This window comes from Lathyrus oleraceus, chromosome 6, assembly GCF_024323335.1.
Source record: "Lathyrus oleraceus cultivar Zhongwan6 chromosome 6, CAAS_Psat_ZW6_1.0, whole genome shotgun sequence".
Classification (NCBI taxonomy): domain Eukaryota; kingdom Viridiplantae; phylum Streptophyta; class Magnoliopsida; order Fabales; family Fabaceae; genus Lathyrus; species Lathyrus oleraceus.
Window position 1 is genome coordinate 120896234 of NC_066584.1, and position 6799 is coordinate 120903032.

At 39.9% G+C, this 6799-nt stretch overlaps 1 long non-coding RNA gene across 1 annotated transcript; it reads right to left on the reverse strand.

Moving 5' to 3' along the window:
* Nucleotides 1–4470: 4470 nt before the first annotated feature.
* Nucleotides 4471–5506, reverse strand: LOC127098475 (uncharacterized). The gene is made up of 3 exons (XR_007793366.1): nt 5111–5506; nt 4612–5009; nt 4471–4529 (listed from the first exon to the last, which is right to left on the reverse strand). It is a non-coding gene; the product is annotated as an uncharacterized LOC127098475 (long non-coding RNA).
* Between the last annotated feature and the right edge of the window lie 1293 nt (nt 5507–6799).

Here is a 6799-nt window from a genome sequence, read left to right on the forward strand (position 1 = left end):
CAGCATGTCTATCAGAAATCAAACAGAGATTGGCTTGTGGAGCCACATGCGTTCTGAGATGTCGAAGAAAGAAACCCCATCCACCAGCCGTTTCACCTTCAATAAGAGCAAATGCAATGGGAAAGACATTGTTGTTACCGTCTTGTGCAACCGCCATGAGCAAAATACCCTTGTATTTTCCGTATAACCAAGTGCCATCAATTTGAATAATAGGTTTGCAGAATGCGAAACCTCTGATGCACTGGTCAAATTCCCAAAAGAGACGATGAAATATTCTATTACCTGTAGCACAGGTTCCGTCTGGCATCATTGCTGGCACTGTCTCCATAATTGCCACAGTTCCTGGGACATATGTTTTTAGTGCCTATAAAAACCGTGGCAATTCCTTGAATGAATCCTCCCAGTTGCCGAAAACCTGTTCAACAGCCTTTGTCCTCGCAATCCAGGCTTTCTTGTAAGATGGAGTATAATTATATGTTATTCTGATATGGGATATAATTATACTCACCTTCACTGATGGGTCTTTATTTACCAATGGCAGAATGTCTTGACATATCAAAGTTGCGCTTAGTTTACGGTGATCTTGTTCAATGTTAGTTGCAATGCAACTGTGCGGTGGGTCTATTGAAGCGATCTCCCAAGAGTCGTTTTTCTTCTTGTAAGACGCAGCCAAACGAAACTTACAAAGCATGTTACGACATTCGATAACATACCTTCTAGAATCAGTGCGTTTCACTGTAAAGTCAGCAGAGTTGGTCATGTGGAATTTTTTGATTGCCAGAACACATTCTTCTTTGGTACGAAACATGTCTCCCACCTTTAATTCGCCTTCTGATCTCGGATACGGATTATAGAAAACACTGTTGGATGTTTCATCGTCGTGAAGATCCATATTTGTCATATGTTGAGGCGGATTGTAGACATGACTAGGAGGTATTGGTGGTGGTTGATCATCATCTTCATCGTCGTTGTTCAGCATGTGATCAACCTGTATCTCAGTCTCCTTTTCTTCTTCACCAACAACGTCGACATCTGCTTCTGCTTCTGGGTTGAGTTCATCTGACCATTGTGCATCATCTTCATCAGCTTCATCTTGATTGGTTAGTTGAGACTGTTGAGATGGTATACATGGTTGTAGAGTAATGTACAACTCGATACAGTTGCAGCCTGAATGTTCATGACTAACAAACATGTATTCAACATCTTCATCGTCTCGTACCTTAAGGGGGAAATACTTGCATTGACCATTCTCAAAAAATATTGGATTTTGATATGTGATCTTTGACACAATACCCAATCCTATAAAGGATTGTATTCTTTTTTTCAAATGCAAAAAGGTTGCATTTCTCTTGATCGTGATTCTAATGGTATCAGTGTTTCGAAAACAAAAACCATGTAGCTCAGACTCGAATGTTTCACCGTTGCAGTGAACGTTGACACTGTATAATGATAAAGATGACATTATGCAGATGAAAACTATTTTCTTACTGCAGATGAATGTGAGTGAAGTGTCTTGGATGTTGATAGTAAGACACTTAAATAGATGGTATCAGTGTCTCACATGCTAGCTAGTTCTTAGATGATGTGTCGGACATGCAAGCTAGTCTGCGATGACGTGTCGGACATGTAAGATAGTCTGAGATGATGTGTCAGTCATGCAAGATAGTTTGAGATGATGTGTCAACCATGCAAGCTATCAAGAAGTGACTCTTCAGCATGCAGGAGACAAGACAACCACGTGTCGGACATGTAAGATAGTCAGAGATGATGTGTCAACCATGCAAGCCATCAACAAGTGACTTGTTCAGCATGCAGGAGACAAGACAACCACGTGTCAGACATGTAGATAATGTCTCCAAATGGATTGGCGCCTCCACTTAATCCTTGTACATGGTCGCTAATTCAAGTGGAGACACCATGCATTCAGACCTCGAAACCAAGCATTCAGACCTAGCCTTGCATGCATTTCCCTATGGAGGTGCCAATTTGAATGGCGACCCCTCTTAAGGATTGTACATGGTCTCCAATTCATGTGGAGACACCATGCAAACACAAATTTTCATGCTCCCATCCATTTGCCTATAAATACATCAACTCCTTCAACACTTCTTCCACACCATCCCTCTCACTGCTTCCTCTACAATACTTCTTTTACAATTTCATCTTCAACAACATCTTCTACTTTCATCTACACCAACTCCCCAACAATATGTCTTTACTCACAATGGGCTAAGCACATAGAGGAACGGTTGCAAACATCGTAACATATGTAAGTTTTTTGTTTTGTTAACTTTTTATCTTTCATCTTCACCAACCCCATTTTATTTTGACATACCAACTTAGTCAAGTGTTTTATTCTTTCTATTATAGGATGTATCAAGGTTTCAAACTCGGGTCCACGAATATGTCCATATGGACCCGATGATTCAACCTTATGTTGAACTCGCCGGTTTTGGTCATATTAGCAAGATTATGTCTTAGTCTATAGATAACAAGTTCATTCTAGCCTTATGCGAAAGATGGAGGCCAGAGACACACACATTTTGGTTCCCAACCGGTGAGTGTACCGTGACGTTAGAAGACGTCTACATGCTTTTAGGACTACCAATTGAAGGCAAGGTTGTTAATGGTAAGACCAACTATGCAAATTCAATTTGCATGGAGCTTTTAGACACTGATTTGTTAGATGATAATGCTAGAGGTCAAGGTATACTACTCTCACGCCTAAAGTCATATTATAATAGTTTATACTTAGATGAGCATTCTACCGAAGATGCTCGAATAATAAAAACTAGGTGTTACATTATGTTGTTAATAGGATCCTTTTTATTTCCCGAAGGTAGTGGTTCTAGCATGCATATTATGTACTTACCTCTACTTAGACATGTAGATAGAATAGGAAGTTACAGTTGGGGATCTTCTTGTCTAGCCTATCTCTATAGCTCGTTGTGCAAAAACTCCCACAAAGACACATCTACATTTTCTGGATGTGTTGTTTTGCTACAAGCATGGGGTTGGTCAAGACTACCGTCTCTAGCACCGGTCAATAACAACCCTTTCACTTTTCCATATGCACAAAAGTAAGTTGTTTAAATTGCTATATCTTTACTTACTTCCTTAAAGTTTATTACCTCAAACTAATTTTTTTAACTTTTTGGTGTAGATGGTCGGCACGTGGTATGAGTTACAACAGATGTCCGAGACACTGTATTACTCAGTATCGTAACCTGTTGGATCACCTTCGACCGACAGACGTAAGCAAAATAACTTAATTATTTCGTTATATTATGTTAACTTTTTCTACATTCATTATAATCCTATCTTCTTTAACATTTCAGTTCATTTGGCGTCCATACCTTAATCTGGATCATGACCATGAGGTCAACGCTGAAGACGCAGCCGTATGGACAACATGCACACAGATAATACGGTTCACAACTGTGGAGATGCACAACACCGATCGTGTGAAGCTTGTTATACCCCGATTTTGGTCCTGAATTTTTTTATGTTTTTATTTTTGTTTGGCATGCTTGGCCTAACCTTATCTTGGTTTTATATGAGGATTGGTTTTGATCCAAAGTCATGGTGTTGTGATTGTGGATACATCTATGGTCTGGGTCATCTGAACAACCAAGTTTCTTGTGTTTCTAGCCACTTGCCAGTCAAGTTATTGGTTCATGGATACTATGTCAAAACCCTAACCTTATGGTCTCATTTCATGACTTTGTTCATGTACATTATCAGTCAAGTTATTTTTCAAAAGTCAAGCACTCAAGTCATAAACAAAACAATTTGGAAACTAGCTTCAAACCATTTGTTAATCCATTTCAATCTATTTCATGTCATTGTAAACCATTACATGTGAGTCAATACAAGAAAATACAAAATTCGGCATTTTTGACCAACTGTTGACTTTGGTCAACAGTTGACTTTTTGGTCAACTTTGACCAAAGTCAACCCAAATTCTTTAAACCCTAAATTTCATCCTAACCAATATTTCATTTTTCATTTACAAAGAAGATACAAAAAAAACGCATTTTTGACCAATTGTTGACTTTGGTCAACAGTTGACTTTTTGGTCAACTTTGACCAAAGTCAACCCAAATTCTTTAAACCTTAAATTTCATCCTAACCAATATTTCATTTTTCATTTACAAAGAAGATACAAAAAAAACGCATTTTTGACCAATTGTTGACTTTGGTCAACAGTTGACTTTTTGGTCAACTTTGACCAAAGTCAACCCTCACTTGCTCTTGACTATCCAAACTTGGCCTGACCCTTTGTTTCATTGTGTCATCCAATCTTCATGTTTGTTGATGATTTTTCTTGATTACTTCATTTGCAAGTAAGTGACTTTGTGCACACCATGCTATTTGAACACCTTTGAATCAACGGTCATTAGCCTTGGTCTATCCCAAACTTGGACCTAATCTCACGCTATCTTGTCTTGATTTACCACCAAAGTCCACGTGTGCACCCTTGCTTATTATCTTGCAGCAGCACCATAAGCACATAACCAGTGGTGAACCTACAAAATCAAAACCAAGTCATGTGTCAAAACTGCAGCAAGGCCACGAATGTCTGCAACTGTCTCAAGCCATAAGCCATACCTGTTAAACCTCATGCCATAAGCCAAATAAACTCTGCAGCAAGCAGTGCATCAAGGCACACAACTTGCAACAAACCAACTTCACTTATCACTCTTGGCTAACCAAAAACAACTCATCAAACCATGGAAATGCACGATCAATCCAATGGAAATACATGATTTGCTAGCCCTACTGCTGCAGCAGTCCATTCAATATCCTGTTGCATATTGCCTTGCCTAAAATCTTGCAATAGCACCATGATGTTTACATGATTATTAGACATACTTACATATGCAGTAGGCTTTGGACTCGTGATAATGGAGAAGGCTCATGAAAGCTGCTGCAATCATGACACATCCTGCAGAAAAACCAGCCCACGACCAAAGCTAGTCAACTGGTGAAGCAAGTGAGACTTTGATCTGCAAAGGCAACAAACCCAAGGTCAAGGTCACAAATAATTTCCCTACAGCAAGGGGTTAATGAGCCATGACAAGCCAAAACACGGTTGAGTTGTGATCACCTGGTGAAAACCTTGGCAATACACAATGCTGCCCTGTGAGATATGACAGGCCAAAACTGGCACAGAATGAAAGCATTTCTAAAAACCAAATACCTTTTAAAGAAAAAAGTTCCTGTTATAAAGCGGAATCAGTCTATCGGTAATGTTAAGACCGTAACTTCAGGAAAGGCAAAAACAGGAGATATCCTGGATTCAGGGTCCAATGCTACAAACCAAAATCTGAGTGGTACATCACCATTTCAAGCTGCAATGGTGCAACTGTCTTAGCTATATTGGAGTCTTGGATTTAAAAGTAAGAGGCAATGGTGACTGCACATCAAAACCAAACATATCCAAATGAATTCTTGACTGCTGCTACAAGGTCACCAACATTCCAAATTATCTAGTCTAGCTCAAGAGATTTATGGCAGCTCAGTTATGATGATGATTGGGATTCACCTGCATACAATTCAATCCACCATTTGTCTAGTTACAGCAGCTTGTATCATAGGGTGCATCAGTCTTGGTATAATGGACCAACCTGGCCTACCACATCCTTCAACCAAAACCAAATATGTCCTGCAGCATGTGGAGAAAACCAACCTGGTTATGCTGCATGAACCATGACCATACCAAGCCTGCAGTGCCTGCAAAAGACCATAACTATATGTTGCAGAAAACCATCAGAAAATGGACATTGAACATGCTGCAAAACCACAAGCGCCTTGCGAATTACCATGTCCTGATTGACAAGACCATTTTGCAAGCACTCAGCAGTTGAACCATTCACCAAGTCAGAATTGTTGCAAGCCTTGAGATTATGAAATGCTACATTGGCCATTTGGACAAGAGAGTACACATGGGTTTGGTCTTGGACTCAATATGGCAAACATTCTGCCAGGATCCTGTCATGGAATATGCCAGCAAGTTGTCAGGAACCAAAGGGAAATTTTGTAAACCAACATCATCATGACAATCATGCATCCAAACATAGTGCATGACATTCATGAAAACCTAGAAGAACTAGTGAAACAAGTACCCCATGACTGTGCCACATTGTATACCAAACCTGCTGCAGGCCATGACCTTGCCCTGAACCAATCATGATTTGTGTTGCTACATGCGACAAACAACAGCACTGGAAGTCCAATAGGCAAGTAACAATAGGTTGTAGTAAATCATTAGCAAGCCATAATCATTGAACTATCAAGCTATGCATATACCAGCCTACATTACGCCAACAAAACCAGTTCAGACCTGTTACAAAACATGATAACTAAACTAAACTCATTCCAGTTATGGCCAAATGACAATACTCAGTAGCATACACTGACCTGTCGGACTACATCAACACCAGCTACACACCATCAACACAATGCCAGGCCCTGAAGTGTGTTAGCTTACCAAACCTGAATCATGTTAGCAAAACCACCAGCTGTGACAATAGAAACCCGGTCTGACCTACAATCCACAGCCAAAATCACAAACACATCAAGGTCAGGCCATCTCATTTCCTTGCAATTCAATAAAGAATCAGACCTAGCAAGTTACCATATGTTGGATTGGAGTAGCAAAGCCAGTTGGGGAAGTAGTGGTGCGAGGTCACAGTGAAATACATACCCCAAAACCAAACTTGTTCCAAGCCTACATCAAGGTGCTTACAAGGACATGATTGGCCAATGGATGGTAAAAGCAGATAGGTACCAGCAA